Genomic DNA, 18,127 nt, shown 5'->3' on the forward strand with positions numbered 1-18,127 from the left:
TTTTTTTTTTTCAAATGGAGTAGCAATGCAAATTTTTTTTTCTTTGTCATCAAGTTTGTGATGCGTTGTATATAAGGGAGCCGTCATTATTTACGGCCTGAAACTCAGAAATTTCAAGTGACACCCCCCCACACCCCCCCGTCAACCATGATGAATTTGAGTAACTCCCCTCTCTAACTCTGAATTTTGACTGATCCCCCCCACTTAGAGAAGTTAAATACAAATACATGTATTTGTAAAATTTACAAAATACAGCAATTTAACAGTAAAGACCTTTGAAATCCTGATGTACTCTGCTAGACTATCATCAGTTATCTCATGATGGTTCAAAAAAGGTGAACCCATCAAAATGAAATTGCAAGTCACAATAAAATAATGATATAACAGCTCACGCAGTATCTAACCATATAGTATATTGTTAATTTGGATGGGTATTATGACAAGGTTTTCACTTGGATATCTGACCGGGCAGAATTTTAAAATACAGGGGGAGAACACGCGAGAGGCTTAGGGGGAAAGTGTCACAGGGGCTTTCCCGTATCTTGCATGGAAGTTTAAGATATTGATGTGTGCAATGGTGCAGTCTGGTGCTATCTGAGAGGTGTTTTTTAATTTTTTTTTTTACTAAGTGAAACTGTTAGAACACCTCAAGGGGGAGAGACAACACGAGAGGGGGTTTCCCCTCTCGTATTGGAAATTTTGGGAAATTGATGTGTTTAATGGTGCAATCTGAGAGGAGTTTCAGGTTATTTTGCATTTGGTAAAACTGTTTGAAATGACATTGAACACTGCAATATTTTTACATTTTATGCATGATCAGTGTTTGTGTCACAATATTCAACAACCAAACGATGACAATACAATTTGTGAAAAACAGTTCTGTTTGCCAGAGACTGAAGATAAATAAATATACAGGAACGGAAAATTTGTGACCTTCTTGTGTCATTTCTCCAGCTGCCAGCTTCTAATGAAAAGCTTGAATATGGTATGTTTAACTGTCAAAATGGTCATTGAAGTGAGGTAAATGGAAACTAGCTGTGGGTCCATAGCTGTGGTGTTTTCAGACGGGATTCCTGCCTTTTACGGGCCGGTTTTGACTTTTCCGATTTTTAACCCCGCCACCACAGCTATGGGATATTCCATAGACTAGCGTCCAAATCCGCCGCAAGCACCCTTTGCGCAAGTTTGCTCGACGATATTTCGAAAATTTTCCATCCAAATTACAAATTGCCAACACTCATCGACAGCTTGGTTATTAGGGACTCACCAGACCAGAAATCCGCTCAAAATTCACTGAAATATCGCCTTTTTTCTAAGTTTGCGCGACATGACTACACGTAGACCGCCATTTTGCTAGCGTAAAACTGTTGGTCGAGGATCCCTGCAGTACGTCACTACAGTGACGTAGGGCCGTGACCTCTCAACTTCTAAACACAAACTGAGAGATTCATCGTGTGATATCGATGACCATCGTTCGTCTTATGGACATTCCCAGTCTCACAAAACTGAAACCAAACTTTTACTTGGGGGAAAAAAGTTCAGTCCTAGGATCTATAATTATTCGTGGCGCGCCGCGCGGATGCTGGCCGTAAGTTAGTTTGTGTTCAGAAGTTGAGAGGTCACGGCCCTACGTCACTGTAGTGACGTACTGCAGGGATCCTCGACCAACAGTTTTACGCTAGCAAAATGGCGGTCTACGTGTAGTCATGTCGCGCAAACTTAGAAAAAAAGGCGATATTTCAGTGAATTTTGAGCGGATTTCTGGTCTGGTGAGTCCCTAATAACCAAGCTGTCGATGAGTGTTGGCAATTTGTAATTTGGATGGAAAATTTTTCGAAATATCGTCGAGCAAACTTGCGCAAAGGGTGCTTGCGGCGGATTTGGACGCTAGTCTATGGAATATCCCATAGCTGTGGTGGCGGGGTTAAAAATCGGAAAAGTCAAAACCGGCCCGTAAAAGGCAGGAATCCCGTCTGAAAACACCACAGCTATGGACCCACAGCTAAATGGAAACATGTCTCTGTGATAATAAAGGATGAATTCACAACAGTTCAGTTTTGTCCTAGCTAGATCCTGGGAAAATTTTGAGAAATTGATGTGCGCCACGGTGCAGTTTAGTGCAATCCGATAGGTATTTTAAATTTGTCTTTTACCAGTAACACTGTTAGAAAAGCCAAGGGGGGAGAGAGAAACGAGAGGGGGTGCCCCCCTCTTGCATTGAAAATTTTGAGAATGGATGTGTGCAATGGTGCAATCTGAGATGTGTTTCAATTTATTTCGCCAAAATAAATTGAGTAACCCGTCCCCCTTCTTCCTCTCCACATTTTGAGTAACGCCCCTGAAGTTTTCAATTTTTTTAGTGACCCTCTCCCTTGTATTTCATTACATTTGTTGTTCCTCAATTTTTCATTGTCAACTTGTACATCTTCCTAATATATTTATATTGAGAGAATACTATATTGATTTTAACACTAGTTTATCGACTCCTGTCTTGTGTTTTAAAATTTTCACAATTTACAGAAGTCAAAAGTCCCCTTTAGATAGTGCCTATGCCATTGAGATATTGCAACAGAAATCCTGAAATATGATTTCTTGGGTCAGGAAAGGGAAGGAAAACATTGAGTGCACTGAGGTGTAAGTAGACCTATGTAGTGCATGCTTATATCATAAGTGCTGGGAAAAAAACATAAGAATTGCTTGTGGTAAAAACATTTGCGCCGCCTATGGCGGCGCGCCGGCAAAGAATACATGAGAATAGGGTTTCCAAATTTTGCTAATTTCTGGTGCATTGTGACAATTTTTTTTTTCACTTCTGTCTGTTATGACAATTTTTTTTTTCTCAGGCCATGGCAGGATCAATTTTTTTTTTCTTCTATCTCACCTGGCGACAAATTTTTTTTTCTCAAAATCCTCCATACCCCCCCAGAAATCAAATGGTTCTTTATTAGAGTTTCAGTGATGGTCCAGATGACCTATGTGTACAAGTGGTGCGTATGAGAAATAAAAGGCAAACACATTCCACACATGCTTCACAAGAACGAGCACAAAAATGTGTGGTTGACATCAGCTTTCACAAAATAACCCTTGGGGCCAAGGATTTCTTTTTACCAGTGACATACATGTACATGGTGTCCGTTGGGAAACAACATAAACTGCCTGTGACTCTGAGTAGCCTACTACATGTACTTTTGGTGTCTGCATTGCTGGGATTACAGGTATGAGTGATACGGGGGAGGAATTATTGAATCCAGAAGCTTAGCCAACAGGCTAGTAGCTGAATAAAGCTCACACTTGCTCACCCTCAAATATCACTAACCCAAAGGTCAACGTTTTACTCCTACCAGCTGAATTATTCTCTACTCCATTATTCTGGCAGAGACAAAAATTATTAATCAATGAGCTTAGGGTAGTGAATTTGATCACCAGTGAGTGCGGAGAAAGTGTACACGAGACGATTAATCTTAAGTATATGGCTATACCGATAATCTTGTTTCAGTCAAACTTATTTCAAACTTAAAATTTTTGGCAACTTACAAGTATCTTTATTCTCAAAATTTCTCAGGTCTTTACAATTAATTTTGATGAATCCCTGGCCAATAAAGCTACCAAAATCTTGAAATTATTTTTCAATAGCATAATTTCACAGCTTTATCAGGGCGTGCTGTGTGATATATTGTTGCACTGGTTGTGTTTGCTCTGAAAGGCTATTTTGCCGATGACAGTCTATGACATTTTGATTAAGATGTTATGTGAAATTACCTGACCTTTGAACCATTCACAATGGAAATATGTTATTGCTGATTTAAATATGTCAAAAGTGGAGCACATTATAAGGAGCACAATTGTTCTCAATATCAGCCACTCTTTCTGATCTGTTGGTACATGATTGAAGATTGGTACTGATTTGTCTGGCATTGATTTTTTCACAAAGCTTGAAAAGGAAGCACAGCTCAGGAGCATCATGCCCAGGCTGTACCACCAGCTTTAATTTGCATTTGAGTCATTTACAATTTTTCAAAATTAAGTTAGAAGCTTGGATGTGTCATCTTGCGTCGTTGTCCATGAACTTTCTTTCAGAAAGCAGATGTATGAGGCATTGTGTCGGGAACATAATACAGATAGGTCAATTTGTCCCCTGGTTCTGTGTCAGCTTAGAAAACAGAAAATAACTTGGAATTTCATCTTGACAAACATACCCATCAGTCTTTATATAGAAATATATCTGTGAAGAAATCTACAAAGGAAATGGATGTTTTAGGAACTGACTTGCACTGGTCCAGTTGGTTCTCATTGTTGCAATGAAACCTAGCCTTAAATCGACTAACACATCTCTACAAAATGTCATAAAGTCCAAATATCAAAATAAAATAAAATATGGTATTTTTGTGATATTTCAAAACTATGGACTGTAATTTATCCGTAGACATTTGATGAAGGACAAATGAATTATTCAAACCGAATGTATAGTGATTTCATTGAGTATTGGATCCATTTTTTACCTAAATTTTACATGGAAAGTGATGAACTGCACTCAATTTGGGCAAAAGATCATGGTTACTTTCTTTGAAATTTTCAGTCCAAAATAAAGCTAATCCTTTGTAACATACATGAATAAGAATATAAATACTGCCTTGGACAAGTAAACAGCTATTTACTTCATATTACAATCTGCATCATGTTCACATTCCTGACATTGAATTCACAACCGTTTCAAATTTATCAGTCTTTCCACGTGCTCAAGGTTGCAAAAGCTTGCTAAAACCGGATGTGCTCAATGACAATGAATTACACAAGACTGGTGAAACATCCACCAAAAAAAATACAGGGAACTGAACATTTCAAGCTTACCTCAAAGTAGTAGATATATAACCAAAGATGCTGACAAAGGATTGAAAGGTGTCACTGAAATGAACACCTGACAGACAAGTACTTGTCAAGAGGAGATATTTGAGAGAGTTGTTGAAACAGGCATCAACAGTTCCAGGTGGTACATTTTTCACAAAGCCAACTCAATCAAATCTGCTGGTATACATTATTATAAATGTACGACTACGACGGTATTATCTTTCAAAGTTCTAGAAATAAATAGTAAGCTTATGAATGTAAATTATTTTTGAACTGTACCACATCAATTGGTTTGATAAGATGCAAGTACTACGATATAGCTAACCATGGAATCAGAGATGCGACAATAGCATAGTGCACCTTGCACACTGTTAGCAATCCTGATACCTGTATTGGTTCTACGCATGCAACAAAATCCCATGACAAGAAATGCATCTTGGCTTCACATATGTACCCTTACATATTCTGTGAGATATTTCTGAAACACCAGCTGTAAGTGTAGCATAGACAACAATGCCACTACATACCGGTAGCATACGAGCACCATCATATGGAATTGTTTGATTTTATACCAAATGCCAGAAGTCAATGTTTACACACACCAATGACATCTTTTCTCTCACTTGTCCCTGCTATTGTACTTATGGCATTATAGTCTGTGCTTTACTGGTATACTGGACTATTCTTAGCAACAGTATGGTCTTTTGTACATCAGGCGGCTTTTATGGATGGACTGCGACATTATTTGTTCCGGTCACTGTTTGGGGTCTCGCTGACACAGAATTCAATCATTAAAAGTCTGATTGGCTGGGTGAAATAATGTGTCGATTCTGACACTGCTGAGCATGATGAATGCCAAGACAGGTACTTAAGTTCAGATGGCAGTGATAAACAAATTCCTTCCAGTCGCACCTGTAAAGTGCTCTTATCTCTTCAAAGAATTTGTCTACAGACACATGGAATGGTGCCGGACAATTAAAAAGGTGCTTTTCTGATGTGATTATTAGTGGCCGGCAGTGTTGATTCAATATAGTTCCTCCACAGAAACGATACCTGGGGTATATTGGCTGTATGCGCACCTATAGACAGTAGAGAAACTCTACTCTCAACTGTCTATGGTGCACCATATTACATCAGAGTCTGCACTGGTCCTGGTCAAGAAAACTGACATTCATTTTCAATTTCAATGATTGTTGTCCTATTGTTTTGAAAAAAAAAAAAAACCAAAAAAACCAAAAAAAACTTTGTCAATTTCAGTTTCTATTTTAGCTTCAGACATGTCAGGGATTGATCAGGGAAGTTACATTCTTGATACGAGGTCGACAATTTTACTGACAGGGAAAAAAGGAAGTACAAAAGCTAACATTAGCAACAGGAAGGAATGTGTTTTTCTCAACAGCTATTCTGAGTATTCTAAAGATACACCTCCTCACTTGTCACCCCTGGCTTGTTACACAATTACAATGATGTCCCGTTTCTAGGACAATGGAATATTTTGAAATGAAAATTCTGAAATCAATTTGAGGGGTATGACAAAAGAACAGACATTTTACAAAGATAGGATAGGGACACGCAGGTGTTGAAAATCCACAAGCATAGCCCACATCATTACTTTGAAGACAAGCTCTAAAGACGAAGAGCATAATACAAAACCTATGGTAATAAATTCTGCGATACAACATAGATTTAAGAGGATTTTTCCCACATTTAGATTTTCAGCACTTCATCCATATTCGATAGGCTCCTTTCCATAACAAGTGGAGCATCATGATGAACCGAAAAGTACAAATAATGTAAAAAATACGTGATCAAGAGTTCCTGGTAATAGTCTAGCTATACTATTACCGTATTTCATTGTTAAGTACATTACTTCACTTTATGTCAGTCACAAAGAGATTATCCAGGCATTTCTCTTTTTTATAAGTGGGATACCATTGTTGACTCATGTTTTGCTGTATGTGCACAAAAAGAGAACAGAATTTCCTGGACTATATTTATCACAGTAAAGTAATAAAAAAACACTAACAAAAGAAATAACAATAGAGGTCTGTGTTTTGAAAGTACAAAAAATTACATTTTTCAAATCTCGATATACAGAAGGCTGGCACAGAATACTCATATGTGACATACATGTAATGTTGTTCCAGTTTTACTTTCAAAGTGAGATATTCAGATTTCCATCTGGCATGACACACCTCAAATGAGGGTTGACAAAGATACCAAGCTGGCAGTTAATCCATGTTTCTGCTTTATTATCACAAGTCAGCCACGAAAAAAAAACGTTCCTTTTCAATACATGTCCATTTCTTTTCCATGTTCCATAAATTCAAACATCTACTCATATTCCATCAAATATATTTATTCTGTCAGGAAGCTCACAGTGTTGCGGGTGTACAGTACCCTTGAACTACTAGGGGAGGTTCTGGGCAAATGTTTATTTGTCTTTGTACCGGTTTGTAAGACATGTCAAATGTTCTAGTATATCACAATGATAATACGTCCCTAGCGATAACATTAATAACCTCGCGATAATTATGTAATTGCTAATCAAAAATATCAGTATGTATGCATTCATGTGTCCTAGGAGAAAACAGGTAAATTCACTTGCTTTGCTTTACGGACATTGAACCATAGACAGGTGGACAAGTCACAATACAAGAGACTGTGCATCTACTTACAGTTTTTGCTTCAATGGCAAGCTGCAGAGTTTATGGAAAATGCAAATTTTGAACCCTTTTGGAAATAGTCCTGATCTATACGAACTGTCTTCAGCCCATATCTCTGTCAGGCACAAACAGGAAAAGACATAATATATTTTTTGAATCAGGATACGTTAGGTAAAATCCTGTTCACGAAGTTACTTCACTGTTATCTAAAATGCCTTCTTCAAAGGACTTCTGAATCGATTGCTCATTTTATTGGCTGATGGTGGACACAATTTTCTTTGAGCAAACGGTTTCTTTATTGACATTAGGGTTTAATTTTCCATGATTAAATCTTGTTATTGTGACTGTGCAAACTTACTTATTATTATTAAACTTGAATTAAAACGTTAATTTGAATTTTACACCGATGAATAAATGCATTTTCAAGAAAACACATCATGAGGCTAAGTTGAATATACTGGAACACTGTTGATGTTTAATAGCTGCCTCTTTGGATAAGATTATCTTAACCCCTATAAGATTATATTATCATTTAGAAACATAAACAATGATATAATTGTATACCTTTGATTGGGACTTACTCTATATCTTATGGGAAAAACCCTATAGCTATGATAAATATTATGATAGCAAAATTGAGAAATTAATATGATACTTCTGTTCAACTTGCATTTATTTAAGCTGTCTAATCAGTCATTCGTTCTAAAGTTCACCTATACTATTAAAGCCTAGACATATTACAATTCTAAACATGGATAAATTATGTAAAAATGTCATAAAAGTTTTATCATATCTTCACGGTGGTTGGGGGGTGGGGTGAGGGAGGGCCCGGGGGAACTTCCAGATTTAATTTGCATATGTGAGAGTGAGACTGGCAAGCTAAAATTAGTTCATACTGATTCCATTTGACTGTGTATTATTATTGTCTGTCAAAGGCATAATACAGATGTTTATTATTGAAATAACAACCTTGAATCGAATACAAGATTTCTAGAATTTTTGAGTTGTCATGCCCAGATTCAGAAAACAATTGCACATAGCCTCAATAATATTTCAGAAGAGGACAATGGATTACAATACACTGGCACTGTACATGTACACTTATACAAATGATTTGTTAAAAATAACAGAGGATGAATTTGCAGGCGCCATGTCTATCACTACCGACATACATGTACTGTACCTAACTGCTGATTAAATTATGCAAATACTGTATTAATGCACATTTGATGTAATTACTACCGCTGTAATTATGCTTACATTATAGACAATACTGGTATAACATAATGGAATTCAACAATATGGTGTAACAGACCCTGATTTTGTTGGTGTACAGAATACATTCGATAGGGTAGTGCTTCCTACTTAAACTGTCAAAACAACTTGACGACCTCTTGGTCTGATTGCATGCACAAGGTCAAGGTGAAATCTGGTATCTTATATATAACATTGCAAGATGTCAACTGTGCCCCCTTTGACGGCTGACATGTGTACCACGTCCCCAAGACAATAATTTACTCAGCAAATGCAGTGTCAAGGTCACACTGAAGTACAAGTACAGTGGTGATTATTTTCATGAAAAAAGAAATTATGACTGTCCCTCGTTTGATCTTATAGCAAGGTCAAATTGTTATATTAAGTCACAGCGACAAATTCGATCACATCTTAGCATGCTTCATGCAACTTTCAAAATAATTCTGAACACGGTAAAGTGTGTAAACTGTTGTAGATGTCTTGTTCTTTTGGTGCACCTTTGCAAAAGAAAGTATGTGAAACATGAGGTAGATTCTAAGGTTTTTTGCTATTTTCTCCCATTGTCCCTTCTCAAACAGTGTATTAATTGTTATGTTGTGAAAGATGAGTGATTATAGGACACTGATTATAGCTGCAGCATATCAGAGATGACAAAGGCATGGCCATGCTAAACAATGGCTGGCACATTTCCCACAGGACAATATGACCTATCAGGTCAACTCTGAATACAAATACATCCTTTCGAGTATCACTTTTGCAGTCAATGACTCATTAGAATCTATTAGAGCAGAGTTGTGCATTCTTGTCCACAAGCGCTGACATGTCATTGTGCATGCGAGTAGAGGAATCCACATAAAAGGTCATCCAAGTATCTACAGCATCAAAGAGAACATGACGTCCGTCCATCTTCCCTGAAGGACATATAGTATGTACAATGCACTTTTCATGACCTCAACAGTCTGACCCAGGCAAAAAAAGAAAGTTCTTTGATTATGCTGATGCTATAATTAGATGCTGCATGTCAACTGTGAAATGATCTTTTTGTAGTGCCGAGTGTGAGAGCCGTGCGACTGAAGGACTGTAACGGTGCTTTGCAGCCAATATGTGTACAGCTGGTGACAAGTGAAAGTGTTAAGAGTGCTCTCTACAGTGGCAGCGAGAACATTCGATGATTCTTAACAACACTTTAAGCAGTTTCAATAAAACACAGAAAGTGTGTTGAAAAGGGACTATTGAGATTGCTTCTTATTCAAACAGTTTTTTTAATTCAGCTGCGTTATTAATCCTCAGAAACACTGCTATAAATAGATTTGTAAGTGTGATGAATTTTTCCGTAAGTTATTCAAACTAAAAACACAGACCTTTCATCTGAACGTGAACAGTGTTTCTAATTTTCCAATGAACAATGTGGTAGATTTATATCTTGCGACTAAATTCAAGAACTATAAAAAACAAGTCATCGTTGATGACACAGTCCCCACTTGTTTATGGGTGCTTTGATTACAGGTCCTCAGAGAGGATAGAGTCCTCTTCATTAGGTCTGTGATAAAAATACTTTTGAATAAATTCGCTTGATACATGTCTGAGTTGTAGTTCAGGACATGAAAAAATCGTAATAAAATGGCCACATGGTGGCCATATTGGATCGAATCACAAAACAAATCAATATGCATACGTATGACATAGGTCAATGTCCTTGTACCAACTTTGATTATAATCGGTTGAAATATGCCTGAGTTACTGCTTTGTACATGAAAAAATCATAACAAAATGGCCTCACAGCAGCCATATTGGATCGTATCACAAAACAAATTAATATACATATGTATGACATTGGTCAATCTCTTTGTACCAACTTTGAATAAATTTGCTTGATACATGCCTTGAGTTAATTATGTTTCTGGACATGAAAAAACGTAATAAAATGGCCACACGGCGGCCATATTGGATCGTATCACAAAACAAGTCAATATGCATATGTATGACATAGGTCGATGTCCTTGTACCAAGTTTGAATAAAATTGGTTGAGATATGCCTGAGTTATGGCTCTGTACATGAAAAATCATAAAATGGCCGCACGGCGGCCATATTGGATCGTATCACAAAACAAATTGATGTGCATAGCTATGACATTGGTCAATGTCCTTGTACCAACTTTGAATAAAATCTGTAGAAACATGCCTGAGTAATGGCTCTGTACATGAAAAAATCGTAATAAAATGGCCACACGGCGGCCATATTGGATCGTATCACAAAACAAGTCAATATGCATATGTATGACATAGGTCGATGTCCTTGTACCAAGTTTGAATACAATCGGTTGAAACATGCCTGAATTATGGCTCTGTACATGAAAAAATCGTAACAAAATGGCCGCAGGGCGGCCATATTGGATCGTATCACAACACAAATCGATGTGCATCTGTATGACATATGAAGTAATCCTTGTACCAAGTTTGAATGAAATCGCTTCAGGCATCTCTGAGATATCTGCGTGAACGGACGGACGGACGACGGACGGCGACGCACGCACGCACACGCACACACGCACGCACGCACGGACATGCAAACTATAAGTCCCCCCGGACGGTGTCCGTGGGACTAATTACCAAGACAGTGAATGGTGAAATGCAGCTTAAACCTGTCTGGATTCTTTTTGAATCTTCTGCAAATGTCAAATCCAATTATGCTAATCTCAAGGAAAACCCTTGTGTGAACAGATCATACAGACTTGTTGTATATGGAGATAGTTCATTCTAGCGTAAGACATTAATACACAGTGACGGCAAAGGAAGAAAGCTTTTTCTAAAGACACACCTTCTTCAAATCAAATGGATTACCTGTGAAACTCAGTTGAACACCTGTACCTACTATAAGGCATAGCTGCCTCAAGACATGATTTACATATTCCAGTCTTTCAAGCCAAAGGAATATCAGTAAATATTGCCGTATTTGATGTCGGAAGCAACATTCCAAATGCATCAAGCGAGATATAACAAACTATACTGCTGTGTGTAACCTGTGCTGATATTTCCTAAAATCTGGAGTTTAAACCATCTTTCAATTGATTTTGTGGAGTGAATGAGATAGAAATCATCATTACATCTTTTCCTTCATTTGCTGGAACTTAACCTGTGAACAGTAATTAAAATTATATCTAACTTTGCCACAGACAGTGATCTCCCCACTGACAATACTACATGACAGGGTAAAGGTCGCACCAGATGTACAACTAAGAGATTTAACTGTGTACAAATTTTATGTTCATTCTCAACAAACTGAAAGGAAACTGGATAAGGTTTCATAATGAAAATCACCTTTGCACTCTTTAATTATTAGTGTACCTGATTCTTTGCATCATAAACCATGAAGGTCAATCCATCTATCTTGCAAATCTTTCTGACATCCCAAAAAACGACTAATCATTATCACAATTATATCACACTTGGGCTGAGCCTATCGCGCAGCTATGTAATATAAATAAAGTGACAGTTCACTGTTTGTTGTAGATATTTTCCAGATACTCCTCTTCATCACAGGCATTGATAATTTCTGTAGCCTGGCTGGCTATGTGTGGAGCTGCTCGCCGAGACCCAGTGCATGCTGCAGTGTACTTTGTGCTGTGGCAATAACCCTTGACACAAGAGACGACTGCCAGTGAGTGCTCTGCGTGTACACGGCTGATGCTATGGAATGGTGTTAAGTGTATGTTTTTTCCAAAATGAAAATATATTGATGCTTTTTAATTCATTTTCAATTTATTTCAGATTATAATAAGTTTTATAACTTCATTGCTTGTGATTCTTGCTCAAAGTAAAAACTATTGAAGTTGGCACATGACGTGCGATGGCACAATCACAAGAACTATGGGATTGCGATAGCGGCAACCATGCTGTCGAAAATTTTATGCTCATTGTACTGAAGTGATGCATGCGAATCAGTGAGCTGCTTGTGACTGCATTGGGCAGCCTGCTGCACAAGCTACTATGATTATATTATGAACTGTTCATGAAGGACACATTAACCTTCAAACTTAGATCTGTCATTATCACAATAATACTTATTGATTCAAATTCTGATCTTTCGACCAGAACTACCTTCATCTTGTAAATCACACTGAATTCAAAAAGTTTCCAAAAAAGATAAATTGTCTAAAAAAAAAAGAAGAGAAATATTGGACTGTCCTTGATTTCAGCACAACTATTAGCACAGAACTGTCAAACTTTACACTTTTTAATTGCCCCTCCAGCTGTTCAGCTTGTGGTAGCTTTCCACATCGCTATTTTGTAATCACTGATACGGAAAGTGATTGGTATCAGCTTCTAATGATTCTACTGATACTTTGTGTAGCTCACTCAATTACATTTAACCCTTACCATAAAAATTTTGTGGAACATTTTTTTACCAATTTTTATTAATTTTTCTGCAATTTTTCTGATAATTTTGGACCACATGAACACAACATTTCATTGGTCACAGTTTTTATCAAAACTTTGGCAAGAATCTGACAAAAATTGACTTAGGTATATTTTATAAGGTTGACAAAAATTACTTTGGCGCTCAAAGGGTTAAAGGCACTGTTTGTAATCCCAGGGATCGCCTTTGTTCTAGTCTGTAAGAGGATTATGAAGGTGTGATAGCCTTTTGTTTTACATTGAAATTGTAATCTTGTGGGTAAATTTTTTGATGAGACAAACTGGCGCAAACGCAGGCCTTTAATAAAGGCTGCAGTTCCTGCTCTATCTCAAATAGACCCTGCCTTCCCTATAAGTCCTATGCTTGCAAATCAACAGCCACTTTACTATTGATCATCATGCTTTAGCTTCGTTTGAATAAACTACTATTCAAGTGTGTATTGATATCAACACGGCCAAATTCCAAGAATTGTTGATAACTTTGAATGTTACAAATGAATATTCAATGCGGCATTCTACATAATTCTAAGCAATTGTATCTTTCTTCTGTACTGTCTGAAGAGTTTAAATATCAAAGGGGATTAGAATAGGAGGAACCAAATGAAATATTTTTTTACATTTTTGACAATTCACTTCCGATATCAACCTATTGAAAATTAAAATATTAAATTCCTCAAAATCTGGGTTTTATTTTTTCACTTTGAAAGCTGCATGGCCCGTAAGCACAGGGGTGCTACTGACAATCAGACACACCACTTGAGTCACAGCAATTTGAACACACCCTACGTTAGCAAATACTAGCAGCTACTACTACATAACCATACTTTTATTATAATGGAACAAATTTCCACATGTACAACCATCCACATATTTTATCATTAGATAGTCCAGTGTGAATATCAACTTCAATTCTGACCTTGACTTATAATCTATGCTCTACTTCACTTTTCCATTGATATTACCGTTGCATGTCTACAACTATCACTAATGCAGTTATACGAATGAAGACACTACAAGATTGAGATGGCCGGCTTGTACCGGTATAAATCAGGGTTATGACCTTCAAAGCATTTCAACCATACTGCCTATCATTGAGATGATCACGTACTAACCGTAGAAAATTTTATTACTCTGACTGACTGTCTGTACGAAGTCGATGCATTCCAAGGTATTACATGTCAGAATTCAAATGTTAATGATATGAACTCCCCTGAAACGCACTGGCATTATAATTGATATGTTAAAAGCCATGTGAGATATCCTCTTCCACAATTTGCATTCAAATATGAAAAGCTGCGGGAATCTGATTGAATCTGTGTATATGCTTTGCAATACAAGGTGTCTGATTTGAGTACTGTAATACACACAGCTTATTGTTATAACTGATATTTTCTGGTAGAAATCACATGCAGACAAAACGTATTGAAAACTGCAGCTTCTGCCATTTAAGACACAAAAAATTTGGCAAAAAAGCCAAATGATAACAGTCTCCAAGATAAAAGAGATGCGATGTGATTTTTCACTTATTATCCAAGAACCTTCATCCAGTATAGTATAGTATAAATTTGTATTGTGTCTTGATCATGTTAACATTTAAAATGGTACAGCATTCATTATCATGATTTTATCAGTATGTAAACACTTCAGGACAAGATCAAGGTACTCAACTGCTACACATGCACAGCACTGAAAATGATCTAGGTTTTCGGTAGCAAATATTACAAAATAGAATTTGTCATTGGTAAATGAGGCAGTGACAGATAACAAGATGGTGACATTCTTTCAAATAATTATCAAAAGTTTAGCTAATTTGTACTGAGTCTCTGTCGATATTTCATGGTTATTTTCAACCAAAATTAACACATTAGCAAATGACAGTACACATGTCATCAAGTGGGTTGGAATGACAAATATCCAAATCTTGGCACTGTAATTGTACAAGCACATAGTGTTGTCAGGATATGTATCACCAGCAATATGTATTTCCAAGTCATCATTCAATCAATGTGAATGACATTATGTCATTCTCTTGTATTGTGACAGCTCAAAGGAATAAAGTGGCATTATTAGAATTTGATAAAGCGCGGTGAATCAGCTATTCAATGCCCTCGTCAGCAACGGCATACCAACAGAAAGTACAGTGACACAAATAAAATTACTCATTCATTGCAGATTTGCTGAATATTACACTGCGGTCTGACTGACACAAAAAAGTGAGATTAACACTGAGGCGTTTCATCTGAATTTCAATAGCAACAGTTGATTAACAGTTATGTATTCATTACATATACATACGTTGCCTTCAATGGTGCAGCTGACATTTGTATCTCCTACATTATCAGATGTGTACAATATCTCTGTCAACATTTGCCAACTTCATAGTTGAACTTGAAATTTTTGATGATAAAAATATCACACAAATTAAATTTCATGAGCTTGATTTGCCTGTTAAGTCTTATAACCAGAAGATGATAACATCTGCTGGTGAGTTGAGGAAGACACTGATTTTTACAGACCTGAAACATGTCTAACTAACTATCCACAGCTTTCAAAATGCTGTGCAAAACATGAAAAACATTTAATTTTGTAAAACGCTATTAATTTTTGCAAATGCCAGCAACATCCAACCTCCTGCCGAAGAAACACTACACACACCTAGATTGTAAAAAATTTGACCTGACCAGATCATAAATCATGAGATATGAACACGCAACTAAAAGACTGATATTTGACCTGAGATAATGGATTGATCACTGTACATGTGTCAAGATATACAAAAAAAATTATCAGATATCAGTTATGGAGAAAATATTTCAGAAGCTTTGTTAAATCAACACAATGCCAGAGTTAAACATTGGTTTGCCTTCATGGCTCCCATCTGCCAGCATGAGTCATTTCTCAGCTTCAGAACACACAAACAGGAAGTATGTGTCACATTCTCAAACTCGTGACAAAAAATATAACTTGGGTTCAACATGTTCGAGAATTGCAGGTAAGCATACTTAGTCTGGTAGGGATGGTTGATTTGGGTAGGAGGGTAAGGGTTGGTGATGTTGAACACTGCAGATCAGCACATGTACTTTTACAGGGTGACCTCACAGCAGAGGTCACCTTGAGATCCAGGTCACCGCTGGTGCAGTCGTCTTGCAATAAACAAGGTTGATCTTCATAACACATCAGTTCTCTGTGGTTTGTCCACAGCTGCCAGATAAAAACTTCCACTTTGACATTTCTGAAGCTCCAAAGTCATCACTTTAGAAAATCACTTCATGTGCGCAAACAAGGCCTTGCTTGCAGGACAGAACTGACACCAGACACCCCTGATTGTACCATCTGTGATTGCACAACCTCATAGAAATATATTGCTCAATACGCAGATAACGACACAGCCCATCAAACATGGAGGAATGCCACATGTTTTCATGTTAACGATGGTATAGCAGTAATCACTATGTTTTGATAGTGCTTACACTGATAAGCGTTGTTTGGGGTTTCATTACACAATAACAAAAGAATAACTTCAATCACAGGACGTCAAGGTATGGTGGTAGGCCCAACAGAAGGCCAACAGCCAAAACCATAACATTCTGATCAATATACACATGTAAATTTTTCATGTTGTTTTTCATTTTGTTTGTTCTTCCCATCTGAATAAATTTATTCCATGCTCATTCCATCAACATCATGTACTATCACTGATGTTACTCTCAAATGTGAGTGAAGTGTAATCAGCAACTTGTTACAATATGAAACAGAATGTAAATCATTGATTACATATCACTGCTTTCAAATGAAACACATTATTTTTGCTATAGTGGGAGAGCTATACCACCTTTTTGCTGATTAGTTATCTAATTAACATGCATCATCATGATCAGCATTTAATTTGTAATGGTTACATCACTATACAATTTAAAATAATGCTACTTAATAAAAACTCTTTGTCATGTATGAGATGATAACACAGAATTCACATCATGTGACATGCAAAAATTATCTGTGACTTCAGTATACTGATTTGTTTTCTCAATCCATTTAGTATACAGTATTAGCAAGAACATTAAAAACAAGTGCGAGACATCCCTTATACTACTTTAAATATGTTCTTCATGATGTTATTGCTTGTGAGAAGGCTCTGTCCATTACAGAATTGAAATTATAATTTGAACTATTGCATTGAAGAGATATTAGTAAGTAGAAAATGGTGAAGGTCGAACATTTTTTCACTAATAAAATAGTACACAATGGCCATAATAGATAGGAAGGTGAGAATAATGACTGCTTTATAGCCATTGTTTGAGCAGACAAAAATCAAAAGGTATAATGGTTTGCTTGAGGGACAGAAGGAAAAAACACTGTTCATGTCATAGTGGACGTGGTCTGGTCGTCCCCGTCATATGACGTTTTATGAGTTCTCATAGGATTTGATTTTGAACGACAAATGCAGTTGCTTAGCAACAATTTCACCTTGAAAAGCATAATGATACCCCCATGGTACAAACGGATGCCAATTATATTTGTAAACAGCTTGAGTGCGGTCACGAGACTCTTGCTTGGAAACCAAGTGATCTGTCTCCACACCGCCGATAGATGACCTTGTACCGTGCATGTCAATATGCCGGGACAATCACGAACAACCGGCATGACGCCGGGCCGATATCTTTCGGCGCAATCCGAAAAGAAAGAAATCCAATTTTTCCCAACAGTATAGCGAAACGAAGAGAAATCGATTTCTTACTAGTACCAACTACGCTACGCAACTATTTCTCAAATTCTACGCTGAATTAAGATTTTTCATGTTACACCAGTCTGTCATACATGAGGTCGATCACCAAGGCAATATGAATTTCCCTCCACACGAGAACAAAAGACATCCGTATCGATCGTTCTTTGGCAAGTTTCTCGACCACTAGGGCTTCACTGTTTCAATGAAATGTTTCAGCAGA

The 18,127-nt window shown here is 37.1% G+C and overlaps 1 protein-coding gene across 2 annotated transcripts in view; it reads right to left on the reverse strand.

The window, feature by feature from the left end:
- Positions 1 to 18,127, reverse strand: part of LOC139115484 (protein tyrosine phosphatase type IVA 2-like) — a 35,950-nt gene that overhangs the window by 17,194 nt on the left and 629 nt on the right. The window contains exon 2 of one of the 2 annotated variants that reach the window (XM_070677624.1): positions 7,524 to 7,626. The exons of the other annotated variant lie outside the window; for it this stretch is intronic. The gene's annotated coding sequence lies outside the window, so the exon portion shown is untranslated. The remainder of the gene's footprint in view (positions 1 to 7,523; positions 7,627 to 18,127) is intronic. 2 annotated transcript variants of the gene reach the window in all.

The sequence above is a fragment of the Ptychodera flava genome, chromosome 17 (genome assembly GCF_041260155.1).
Source record: "Ptychodera flava strain L36383 chromosome 17, AS_Pfla_20210202, whole genome shotgun sequence".
NCBI classification, from domain to species: Eukaryota; Metazoa; Hemichordata; class Enteropneusta; family Ptychoderidae; genus Ptychodera; species Ptychodera flava.